Source organism: Pinus tabuliformis, chromosome 4_1, assembly GCF_031772625.1.
Source record: "Pinus tabuliformis cultivar Carrire ecotype Pingquan chromosome 4_1, CPIR1, whole genome shotgun sequence".
In the NCBI taxonomy this organism is placed as follows: domain Eukaryota; kingdom Viridiplantae; phylum Streptophyta; class Pinopsida; order Pinales; family Pinaceae; genus Pinus; species Pinus tabuliformis.
This window is the reverse complement of record NC_142303.1, coordinates 60,868,210-60,882,134: the sequence shown is the minus strand read 5'-3', so window position 1 is coordinate 60,882,134 and position 13,925 is coordinate 60,868,210.

The window sequence follows — 13,925 nt, the reverse complement described above, 5'->3', positions numbered from 1 at the left end:
TTCTTGGGATTTGTGCTGTGGCTGAGATATTTAGTGCCTTGGTCCTTCAGTGAAGCCTCGGCCAAGATATGGAGGGGATCGAGCCTCTTTCTCCTTTTTTGTGCCTTGGCCAACCGCCTTTGGAACATCTTCATCTTTGCCTTGCACACGTGCATTCTCGCCCAATAATGGTTCTTCATGTTTCTCAATAATTTTTTATCTTAGTTAGCCTTAGCCAACAGCCTCTCCAAGTGAGCATTGAGCTGGATAAGCATGGACTCTCGCTCAGCGGGCAATAGATCACCGGGTCTTCTTCGATTCAAGTTGTGGTCACTACGAATCCTCCACAACTCATCAAGAGCTTGCTCATCCTCCAACTGTTTGCTGCGTTGCTCTAGATATGAGATTGTCCATTGTGCCCCCTCTAATCTCCTCTGCAATGCATCATTTTCAACTCTAAGGTGCTGAATGATCTCTTTTGACTCTCAGCTAGGAGAACTGACATCAAGATAAATAAGCTCTATATCGGAACACCTGATGGTCCCTCATCAATCTTGGGCTGCTTGCCCCCCTGTGCTACCTGTGCTGCTGAAGAAAGCGAGGCCCCTTCCACCTGATGTGGAGATAACACTCGCTGAGCCGATGAAGAAGGCGAGACCCCTTCCACATGCTCTGGAGAAAATACTCGCCGAGCTGCTGCAAATAAGGCCCTTTGACCTCTCTGATAAGTGACCAATGGTGAGGAGCTGACATGTCTAGTGACGGGGATGTCATGCTGATGTGATGGTCCTCCCTCCTCGTGAATAACCTCAGGATGTGGCGGTGGTGGTGCTGTGAAAAGCTCACGAGAGATGAACTCCTCCCATGAGATACCCTGCTGAGCCAACTGATGTAATACTACAAGCTGAATCAAACCATAATGGTAAAGGCTCCTATACTGCTGTGCCGGGATCTTCCTCTGCATCATGGACACCATCCTCTCAATGTTCTGATAGAAGAAAACAGGGATGTTCATCATCCGTACCCGTGTGAAGTGCATCAATAGGCGAACATGGTACGAATATACCTGTGAAAATCTGCCCTCACAGGTAAAGTAGAGCATGATGAGCCTCATCATGGGAGCATACTCACTCCTGAGAAATCTGAAGGGAAACACTCCTGTCAAGTGTCTCATGAGTGCTGGTCTAACGAAAGGCTCAAAATGAACACTATCCAACACCTTGCGCTTATTCCATACTTCTCCGACATTAGGTATCCCTGTGGCCTGTGCAATCATCTCGGGTGTTAATGTAAAGTCCACCCCAGCAAGGTTGACATGTCCATCATGCAAGTGTAAAACAAATAGGCGAGCCAACTCTCTGTGGTGTTGAATCCGAGAGATCCTCTCGCAAAACTCATAGCAAGACATGTACTGGAAACATGAAACTGCCATAGGACAAGCCTGTAAATCTGCCAAAGAAGTGGGCTCCTCTCTCTTATGATGACCACCCTTTCCACCCTTATGAGGCCTCCTCTGTACCTCAATCTCTGAAGTTGATGCCTGGTCATCACTCTGCTCATAGGTTTCGGTTTCTGACATTGTTTGAGCAGAGTGGCCAAAATGTACTGCTGTTTCTGCCTTGCAAAATGCTGATCTATATGTTGTTTCAAGGGGACAAGGAGCATGAGGGGAATGTTAGGGGAAGGACACTTTAAAGGGAAAATAGGAATAAATATAAAAACAGGGATTTTAGGGAAAAAACATTGCAAAAATCATTGCATATGCATCATTATATACATTGTTTACATGGGTATAATGAGAGGTAGGGTTAGGGCTTGATTTTTCATTTTTTAGGGAAAAGGGGTAGAGTTTAGGTTTTCTTTACAAATTTAAAAGGGAAATTTATATAGAAAGACAAGGAAAATGACATGGGAAATGGGAAAAATGATTTACAAGGGAAAACCTTAAAACAACATAAAACCCTAGGCATATTTTACAATTTTAAACCACAACCATATAGAGCTTTTTCTCTTGCACAATGAGATCTTTAAAACATGTATTCATGATGTCTTTAACCATAACAAACAGCAATTTGTAAGTTGGAGGGCCTACCTTAGGCAATTTAGCAATTTTGTTGGCTCCTTGGATGATTTGCAGGTGATTTGGTAAAGAGGGCGCTGACGGGTCGCGCGCCTCACCCAACGGGTCGCGCGCCACTGACGGGTCGCGCCCGTTATAAAATAACACTGCTGGAATGGGCTCGACGGGTCGCGCGCCTGGTCTGACGGGTCGCGCGCCTGTCAAGCTCACAATTTCGCTCAAACCCTCGCCCAATCTCTCTTGCAAGTGAGTTAGATGCACAATGAGGGTAAATGGAGGGAGATTGGGCTTTTATAATTTTGATTTGAAATAATTTCATGCCCAAACCCACTTTATAATGTTTTTCTTTGACACTTTATAAAATTGACCATTTTGGTTTCCTTTGTCCTGAAATTGACTCATTTAATGGTTTTGCTCGATAATTTTTGCAGGGATATCATCTGAGGGATCTTGGCAAGGGAGCCAGGGTTACATGCTGTCCTTGGAAGCTTTTTGAAATTTCATCACTTTTTACAAAAATTTGAAAAATGACCTTGGCTTTAAAAACAGGGTTTTTAAATCCAAGGTGAAAATTAACTGTACAAGATAGAAATTTGCGAAGAAACACCTTTAAAATCATCCCTCTGGCTTGCTAAGCACTTATTGACCTTCAAAGACATGACCTTGTAAACAAACTTGACCAAAACCCTAGACCTAGGAATTTGACCTCAAGCCAAGACAAGACAAGCTTGAAAGTGACTAAGGACTGAAATGACTTGATCCAGCAATGCCAAGAGGGGGACAAAGACACCAGCTCCTCCATCAGAGTTATGACATGCCTAATGGGATGCAATAAGATGACACTGATGAGACACCTATTTATGCAAATGCAAAGAGCTTTGATCGCTGATGGAGGGCTACTAGACTGACTCTAACATTGGCTCCAATGGGGATGGTAGCTCCTTGGAGGTACCAAGAACCTTAGACCTCTGGGAGAGCAAACCAGTGCTTTCATTCATTGGGCAATGGAGTCAAAAACTCAAGCTGCAATGCATGACTGAAAACTGATGACTTGACAACACAAATTGACTCTCACTCAACTAAAAACTGACTCAATACTTAAACACAACCGACAAACTGAAAATGATGCTCAAAGTGGAGCTTATTCATCAAAACCTACTCTAACAGTTTCATTCATCACCTGATCAAGTGAAATGAAACAACCAATGCAACCAAGTAAGTATCCTGTCTGCTGTTCGAAGTCTCCGCAAGTGCTCACTTATGAACAACAAGAGAAAACTACTGAAAGGCAACTCCCATGACAACTTAGAAACAGATCCTTTGAATGATATGAATTCTCTATCCACCTCCAAAAACACCGCATAAGGATCTTGAAATTCATGCACACTGAAACTTAGCTCATCCAATGGATTACTTCTCGTCTCCTCATACCATGAATGCAAACTTTGATCTGAGCCTTGTGACGAGACCTCTGCTAAAAATGAGAAAGAAACCGGCTGCCGGATCAAATTCATGTCAGCACATGTTTCAAGCTCACGTGTAGTCAATGGAGAAAGACTTTGACTGCAAACCTCATCCAAAACATCAGCTATTGGATCATGAAAAACTTGAAAAGACTGTTGTAATGTATCCATTGAAAATGCATGACATCCTTCTAGCTGTTCATCTTTTTCTTGAGAGATTTTACGAAGATTCTGCCTTATAAACTGAAATGCTTCGAAACAAAAGGGTATAGAATCTTCCTGAATCATCATATCATGTATTTCGTCTTCCACAGCTTCATCTGTAATCTGCCCTTCAATTTCATTTGGTGGCTTCAAATCTAATGCTACATGCTGCTCAAGAATTTTGTTATCTGTCTCATCCTCAACATTAACACTAAGAGATTGTTGATTTGTTATAGGCTATTCATTTGAAGATTTACTATGCAATCTACCCTTCAAAAACTGAAATGATTCAAAACAAAATGGTACGGAGTCACCTTGAATCATTAAATCATGTGTGTGCACTTCCAAGTCTTCATTTGCAACTTGACAATCAATGGCTTTCGGGGGTTGCAAATCTGAATATGTAAAGTCTTGAACAAAATTTTCATTGCTCTCAAGATGATTCAAATCAAGACTTGTTGACATTTGATTTCTGATTGCATGGTAGTTATCTTTGATGAACTGAAATGAATCAAAACAAAAAGGCAAATATCCTTCACTTACTTCAAACTTTGATGCACTTTCCTCGTCAATGTCATAACTGATATGCGATGGCCGAACATTGTATTCAAGCTGCTGAAAATGAACTTCCTCCTCCCACAAACTAGCTGCCGATTTTTCTGTAAGATTAGCTTCTGTTTGGAGAACATAATCATCATCATACTGATCAAACCGAGGCAAATCATCGGTATAAAACACATCATCAAGCATACATGTCATATCAACAGATCTCTCTTCTTCACAATGATCTATAAAACAATCATTATCAGATCTATGACAACTAGGATAAGAAACAAAATACTTTGGATCAGCAACTTGTTCTTCTTCAATCAGTGAGCCATGAGCTTGAACATCATAAGCATTTCTTGCGTTGATCTTGTCCATCATCTTTTCCACTGCACTTACCAAAATGGAAAGCTTCACCTCTAGAGATGTTGATTCGGCCGGATCTATGCTTTTCATCTCTTCTTCCTTCAACCTTGCCCGTCGGATCAACAGATGAGCTTCTACATTTACTACATTGTTTTGCATCTCGTGAAGTGTTGCAATATCCCTTTCTCTCAGCTGAAACTCCATCTCCGGATCAAAGGCACCCGGATAGTGCAAGAGAGCAGATCTAGGAGAAGGTCTAATATCAACTGGCATCGAATAATAAACTTGGTTAAATCTGGTTAAAAACTGTTGTATTGTCTCCCCTGGTAGTATTTTTAGCTGGTTATACTCTTCTACAATCAAGAAAACGTTTTGCCCGATCATCCACCTATCGAGAAAAACTTTGACGAACTGCTGGAAATCTGAGATGCTCGCATCAGGCAGGGCTTTGAACCAACTCTTGACTTTGGCTTGCAAAGAAAGAGCAAAAAGCATTATACTAACATCTTCTTCATCAACTTCAAAAAGATCTAGAAAAGTCTCAACATTCTACACATGTTGCTCAGCGTTGACATTCTTACTTTCACCGTCAAACCTCGGCAAGTATAGATCATAGTTTTTGGGGAAAGCATGGAGAACAGAAGGTAAAACAAGAGGTTTATACCGATCTGGAATTTTACAAGGTGTAGGGGTATGTACAGCAGGTATAGAATCAGTCTTAGTTGCTTCAGACTCATCAATTTGAAGATGGTCATCATAAGATTCGGAAAAAGGATCTTGATCAAGCTCAAAGGCATGCAAATCTTTGGTATTCACAATCTTCAAAGGGAAAGAATCAACTACATGCCTGGGATCTCTTCTCAAATACAATATACTTTGCAAAGCCTTCTTAACATTCTTGGGAAAAGAGAAGAAATAATTTATGACAAAGAACAAAATGTCTTGGATGAAATTCCAACTTGAATACCTGATCTGTCCATGTTGTCCTTTCATGTTTCTGCTGGTCGAGATCATCCTCCAGTGGAGTCTTTGGATCTGATCTCAAAAATGATTTAGAGTCGCCAAGTGAATGATTTCAGCCTTTCAAGTGTCTGATCGTTGTCCACTATCAACCATCAGATCTGAACTTGATAAATGTACTGGGGTAAAATGCAAATGAAGTGCTGTATTCACAAGCTCACGGAGATGGACTGAAGCAGCGTTTATCTACTTCCGCTTATGCAAAGCAAAAGCGTTTCGAAGGCTACCTGGCATAACTTCAGGCTCCGTCTAAGACTTATGAAACAAACACATCAACCCACGAATAAGTTTGTTCTCCCCAGTATGGTCGCCAATATGTTAGCGCTTGAAATTTCACCTCAGGCTGAGAAAGGTAAACCTCAAGGCAACATCAAACCACTTAGCCTCGTAGCTAGCCCTACGGGGCGGGAGAGGGCTCTCTCTGGTCTATCTCAATAAAGATCTTCAATGGGCGAGATAACCAAGAGGGTAACACTGATTTTAGGCTAGTAAACTGATCAAAAGGGTTGATTTGGGATTTTTAGGGTTTTTGGTGGCAAATTGAGGAGTGGCAATTTTGGGTGTGGGGATAGGACACAGTTTCTGCAGGGGGTTCTTTGGGGCGAGGTAGGATACAGTATTGATGCCTCAGATTTGAGGTGAATGAATGAGAAAGACAGGTGAGGAGTTAAGGAGACCAAACAATAACTTTGAATTCTCCTTAAACAGTAGAAAACATTGAAATTAAACAAACTTAAAAGCAGAGCATGGCAGTCATGAATTCTACTTTAACACTTCATTTGTTTAATGTGCAGAAGGAAAAGAAAGGAAATGATTCACATAACACACTTACAAGTACATAGAGAAAAACACCATCAATACATGTAACCACAAGAATCCCAAAAAGGACTGCAAAACCCTGGTCTTCCTTTGCCAAAAATTGCAGAGATACGGTGAGTAATACAATAAGAGCTTCTCCCTCAAGAGTCCAACCATGAAAATGAGAAAGAAAGTACATATATAGATTATCTAACCTCTTTCCCTGCCTCCATGGGTCGAGCTCACTATCCTAGGAGTTGTTTCAACCACTTCTAAACTAAGCACTAAAAACTAGGCAGTCAAAACAACTTACCTCTATAAGCTAGGAAACCAATTCATTCATTTAATTTTCACCTTTTTCATGAATGAATCTTCTAGAAGAGGTACATAAGTGTAAAAGTGTCATAAAAGTACATTAATTACATCAAAGAAGGTAATAATCCACCCCAAAAAGTCAAACAGGGTCAAATTGCGTTTTTCTGAGCTGTACACTGAAATTTGGAGAAATTTGCCTGACAGGTCGCGCGCCTCTGCCTGACGGGTCGCGCGCCTTTGGGACCGCTTTTGGGGCACTTCCAGGTGTCCAAATTGAGCAAGAGTAGGCTTGTTGGAAAGGTCTATGAGTCTACTTTCCAACCCAACTGGAATTTCTGAATTTGGTGGTCATTTGCCCCTCCAAAATTGCAATCTCCCAAGACTGCTTTCTGTGTCTCAAAAATGTGGCAGAAAGTCATTTTCTGCTTGTTTTTTGACTTTCTGGAGGTCCAAAACTTCATAAAATCTCTTGTCCATGGATGAGCATATGTAACTTCTCATGAAAAATCTGGAAATGCTGAGTTTTTGCAAAATGGAGTTGCCAGGATGAAGGGTCGCGTGGGGGGTGAGACGCGTTAATGGAGAAAACCTGTAAATTGCCTGAAAAAACCAAATTTTACCCAAAATGCTCAAAATTTCTTGGTATTTGTGCTATGGCTGAGCTATTTAGTGCCTTGGTCCTTCAGTGAAGCCTCGGCCAAGATATGGAGGGGATCGGGCATCTTTCTCCTTTTTTGTGCCTTGGCCAACCGCCTTTGGAACATCTTCATCTTTGCCTTGCACACGTGCATTCTCGTCCAATAATGGTTCTTCATGTTTCTCAATAATTTTTTATCTTGGTTAACCTTAGCCAACAGCCTCTCCAAGTGAGCATTGAGTTGGATAAGCATGGACTCTCGCTCAGCGGGCAATAGATCACCGGGTCTTCTTCGATTCAAGTTGCGGTCACTATGAATCCTCCACAACTCATCAAGAGCTTGCTCATCCTCCAACTGTTTGTTGCGCTGCTCTAGATATGATATTGTCCATTGTGCCCCCTCTAATCTCCTCTGCAATGCATCATTTTCAGCTCTAAGGTGTTGAATGATCTCTTTTGACTCTCGGCTAGGAGAACTGACATCAAGATCAATAAGCTCTATATCGGAACACCTGATGGTCCCTCATCAATCTTGGGCTGCTTGCCCCCCTGTGCTGCTTGTGCTGCTGAAGAAAGCGAGGCCCCTTCCACCTGATGTGGAGATAACACTCGCTGAGCCGATGAAGAAGGCGAGACCCCTTCCACATGCTGTGGAGAAAATACTCGCCGAGCTGCTGCAAATAAGGCCCTTTGGCCTCTCTGATAAGTGACCAATGGTGAGGAGCTGACATGTCTAGTGACGAGGATGTCATGCTGCTGTGATGGTCCTCCCTCCTCGTGAATAACCTCAGGATGTGGCAGTGGTGGTGTTGTGAAAAGCTCACGAGAGATGAACTCCTCCCATGAGATGCCCTGCTGAGCCAACTGATGTAATACTACAAGCTGAATCAAACCATAATGGCAAAGGCTCCTATACTGCTATGCCGGGCTCTTCCTCTGCATCATGGACACCATCCTCTCAATGTTCTGATAGAAGAAAACAGGGATGTTCATCATCCATACCCGTGTGAAGTGCATCAATAGGCGAATATGGTACGAATATACCTGTGAAAATCTGCCCTCACAGGTAAAGTAGAGCATGATGAGCCTCATCATGGGAGCATACTCACTCCTGAGAAATCTGGAGGGAAACACTCCTATCAAGTGTGTGCTGGTCTAACGAAAGGCTCAAAATGAACACTATCCAACACCTTGCGCTTATTCCATACTTCTCCGACATTAGGTATCCCTGTGGCCTGTGCAATCATCTTAGGTGTCAATGTAAAGTCCACCCCGGCAAGGTTGACATGTCCATCATGCAAGTGTAAAACAAATAGGCAAGCCAACTCTCTGTGGTGTTGAATCCGAGAGATCCTCTCGCAAAACTCATAGCAAGACATGTACTGGAAACATGAAACTGCCATAGGACAAGCCTGTAAATCTGCCAAAGAAGTGGGCTCCTCTCTCTTATGATGACCACCCTTTCCACCCTTATGAGGCCTCCTCTGTACCTCAATCTCTGAAGCTGATGCCTGGTCATCACTCTGCTCATAGGTTTCGGTTTCTGACATTGTTTAAGGAGCAGAGTGGCCAAAATGTACTGTTGTTTCTGCCTTGCAAAATGCTGATCTATATGCTGTTTCAAGGGGACAAGGAGCATGAGGGGAATGTTAGGGGAAGGACACTTTAAAGGGAAAATAGGAATAAATATAAAAACATGGATTTTAGGGAAAAAAACATTGCAAAAATCATTGCATATGCATCATTATATACATTGTTTACATGGGTATAATGAGAGGTAGGGTTAGGGCTTGATTTTCATTTTTTAGGGAAAAGGGGTAGAGTTTAGGTTTTCTTTACAAATTTAAAAGGGAAATTTATATAGAAAGACAAGGAAAATGACATGGGAAATGGGAAAAATGATTTACAAGGGAAAACCTTAAAACAGCATAAAACCCTAGGCATATTTTACAATTTTAAACCACAACCATATAGAGCTTTTTCTCTTGCACAATGAGATCTTTAAAACATGTATTCATGATGTCTTTAACCATAACAAACAGCAATTTGTAAGTTGGAGGGCCTACCTTAGGCAATTTAGCAATTTTTTTGGCTCCTTGGATGATTTGCAGGTGATTTGGTAAAGGGGGCGCTGACGGGTCGCGCGCCTCACCCAACGGGTCGCGCGCCACTGACGGGTCGCGCCCGTTATAAAATAACACTGCTGGAATGGGCTCAATGGGTCGCGCGCCTCTGACGGGTCGCGTGCCTGGTCTGACGGGTCGCGCGCCTGTCAAGCTCACAATTTCGCTCAAACCCTCGCCCAATCTCTCTTGCAAGTGAGTTAGATGCACAATGAGGGTAAATGGAGGGAGATTGGGCTTTTATAATTTTGATTTGAAATAATTTCATGCCCAAACCCACTTTATAATGTTTTTCTTTGACACTTTATAAAATTTACCATTTTGGTTTCCTTTGTCCTGAAATTGACTCATTTAATGGTTTTGCTCGATACTTTTTGCAGGGATATCATCTGAGGGATCTTGGCAAGGGAGCCAGGGTTACATGCTGTCCTTGGAAGCTTTTTGAAATTTCATCACTTTTTACAAAAATTTGAAAAATGACCTTGGCTTTAAAAACAGGGTTTTTAAATCCAAGGTGAAAATTAACTGTACAAGATAGAAATTTGCGAAGAAACACCTTTAAAATCATCCCTCTGTCTTGCTGAGCACTTATTGACCTTCAAAGACATGACCTTGTAAACAAACTTGACCAAAACCCTAGACCTAGGAATTTGACCTCAAGCCAAGACAAGACAAGCTTGAAAGTGACTAAGGACTGAAATGACTTGATCCAGCAATGCCAAGAGGGGGACAAAGACACCAACTCCTCCATCAGGGTTATGGCATGCCTAATGGGATGCAATAAGATGACACTGATGAGACACCTATTTATGCAAATGCAAAGAGCTTTGATCACTGATGGAGGGCTACTAGACCGACTCTAACAGTAGGCATCGCCTCGGCCCATTTGGTAAAATAGTCAACTGTGACTATGATATACCCATGCCCCGCGGTCGAGGTGGGGTTACATGTCATGAAATCGATTCCCCATTTGGCGAATGGCCCGACAGCAACTATTGGCTGCAGAGGTGCGGGTAGTCTTCTGGTTTTGCTATCGAAAATTTGACAAGCATGGCAACTTCTGGCTGCAGTTATGCAATCTTTGAACATTGTTGGCCAGAAGTATCCTGCTCGTAAGATTTTTTGCACTGTAGCATAACCGGATTGATGCCCCCCACACGCGCCTGAATGGCAGTCATTCAGGAATTTTTCGGCCTCCTCATGGGTGAGGCACCTTCTCAGAACTGTATCGATACCGTGACGGTAGAGTGTATCACCGATGATCATGTAGTCTTTTGCTTGGTATCGAATACGTTTTTGTTCAGAGCGAGAGGTATTTGGCCTATATTTTTGGGTTTGGAGATAAATTATTATATCCCCATACCACTGATTGCTTGAAGATATCATAAACAAATTTTTGTCCACGATCGTTTCTTCGGATGTTTCATCGTTGGACGACGATGGGAGATCACATAATAATTCTGCGAAAACCAGAGCTTTCTTTGATTTGGATTTTACAAATTCCAGATCAAACTCTTGTAGAATTGCTATCCATTTTGAATATTTTCCCCCCAGCAACTGTCGTGACAATATATAAGTCATGGGGTTGCAATCTGACAGAATGGTAGTTTTTCGAAAGAGGACATAGTGTCGAAATCTTTGTATCGCTTGAACAGCTGCTAGCGCTAGCTTTCCAACATAAGAATATTTGCTTTCTGTATCATTTAAGTTCTTACTTAAATAATATATAGGATGTTCAATTCCGTTGTCTTCTTGAACTAAAACCATCGCGATGGTTGTATCCGCTACAGCCAGATACAAGTTAAATGCCTTTTGATAATCAGGAGCGTACATTAATGATGCTTTCATTAGGGATTCTTTTAAAGCATCAAAGGAAGCTTGCGCAACCTGATCCCAAACAAAGGGTACTTCATTTTTCAAAAGACGTGTATAACCTTTAGCAAGTTCGGCGTAATTTCGAATGAACCTCCTCAGAAAGTTTGCTTTCCCTTGGAGTTTCTGAATCTGAAGCAAATTTGAAGGTGGAGGCAAATTTATGATTGCCTGAACCTTACATGGGTCGAGACAAATCTCGTCTTTCGAGACTACAAAGCTAAGTAAACGACCAGAACTGACACAAAATACACATTTGTGTGGATTGAGTCGTATTTTGTAGTGTCGGCAACGTAGAAATATCGCTCTTAAATGCTGCAGATGATCAGTCCACTTTCGCGAATGAGCCGGAAGGTCGTCGAGGTATGGTTGAACGATGCTTTTGATGTCATGGAAGGCATAATTCATTGCCCTCTGAAATGTTGCGCCTGCGTTCTTTAAACCAAAGGGTAATTTTCGATATACAAATGTGCCCCACGGACAAATAAATGCAGTCTTTGACTGGTCCTGTGGGCGGATATTTATTTGATTATGCCCGGAGAATCCATCCATAAATGAAAATATTTCACACCCGGCGCATTCATCAATTATCTGGTCGATGAAGGGTGTAGGGTAGTTGTCTTTTGGACAAGCTTGATTTACATCCCTATAATCGACGCACACTCTAATTGTTCCTTGTTTTTCATAACAGGAACAATATTTGATACCCAGTCGGTTAGAGGAACCGAGTAAATGAAACCAGCATGTAGAAGTCTTTCAACTTCTGCCTTAATGGCAGCGGCTTTCTTGGGGTGCACCTACCGTAGTCGTTGTCGTACTAGTTTGGCATCTGGATACATCTTGATTTCGTGTTCAACGATACTCGAGTCAATGCCTGGCATTTCATTATATGACCAAGTAAAGACATCTCTGAATTCGCGAAAAAGAGCATTATATATTTCCAGTTCTGAAGGAGAACAACATTTGTCAACATAAATATTCTCTACAACATCTGTTTTGGTCGAGATATTTATGGCAATAGTCTCTTCAATGTTGGACAAGTTTCGCTCGGAATCCACCGTGTTTACAGTATTTGATAGAAAATCAAAAACTAAAGGATGACAAAGGTCATCAGGAGTATTTTCTTCACAATCTGGAAGAAGGGAACGATGGTGGTAATCATCCCATGGTGCCCCTTCAATTACCATTGATTGAACAATTCCTTTGTCAGTGTCATGCACTCTTGACCACGGATCTGAAGCGGTGCCATATTCCTTAGACCTATCTATCCAAACGCTCGATGAGCGTTGATTTGGGTTTGCCTCCCAGGCTAGGAACATTGATTGCTACAATATTTCTTTTGGGCTTGGAGGCAAAACCATCGCATGATCCATGTCGATATCGTTTTCAGAGATCTTTTTAGAAGATATCATGTTGCAGGTTCCTGCTGACACTACTTCCGCCAAATTGATTGGAGGTGGAAGGGCAAAAGTTCTCGTTAATACAGGGTCTTTTAGTAGGCCTACTCCGATATTTTGAAGCGAATGGGGGCTTACATGGATCATAGGAATGCTTCCCGTAACTTGAGAACCATTGGGGAGGAATTCTTGTTGATCGACGATCGTAATCCCTCCTTGAAAGGGAAATGCAATCTTCCTAAAATAGGTCGACACAACAGTAGCCATAGCATATATCCATGGTCTTCCTAATAGGTTGTTGTAATCGAGATTTCCGTCGATTACCTCAACATCTATTTCTACTATTTTCCCTCCTTGTTCAACCTTCAAGTTACTTAGAATACCATATGGGCTATATGTTCGTCCGTCAAATGCTTTTAATGTCGTCGAAGATCGCGACAAGGTTGGAGATCCTAAAGTTTTCCAGTAGCTCATCTACATAATACATGTAGATTCCCCCTCATCAATAATTGTTCGATGAATAGTTTTGTTGAGGGCTTTCACTGGAACGAGGAAAGCTAGTTGAGCTGGTAACTGAGGATCGTATCCTTTATGATCGAAAGATACAAGATTGGAATCCTTTGGGTCTATCCCACCAATGGCTGATAATAAAGCTTGCTTTTGGGATGGGCAATTTTGTAGTACTTCAAGAGTCGACATAGCGGATGGCGATTGGGCCAAATCTTCCACTATATTATAATGTTGTGCTGCTCTAGCACGAGGATTAAATGTCAATTTGTGTACTACTACCTTTGGCGGTTTTATTGTCAGTTCAGGAATGATGGGCGGCGCAACTTCTGTCGAAGTTGTTGTCGAACTACTAGGTTGATCTTTATCCTTGTTGTTCGACAGCTGTGGATTCCTGTAATCTTTGTTCCTTGTCAATATCAAAGCATCATTTTGTTGTTTTGAAACCGACAACATTAGCACTTGAGACGGGGAAGCATTTCCACTGTCAACCAGATTTGTTCCTGGATTCAGAAACGGATCAGTTAATACTGATGAGGTCTTTGTATTCTTGAAGAATTTTTTAAGCTCAGCTCTGTGTGGACAATCTAGTGTCCGATGATCCTCATCACATATCAT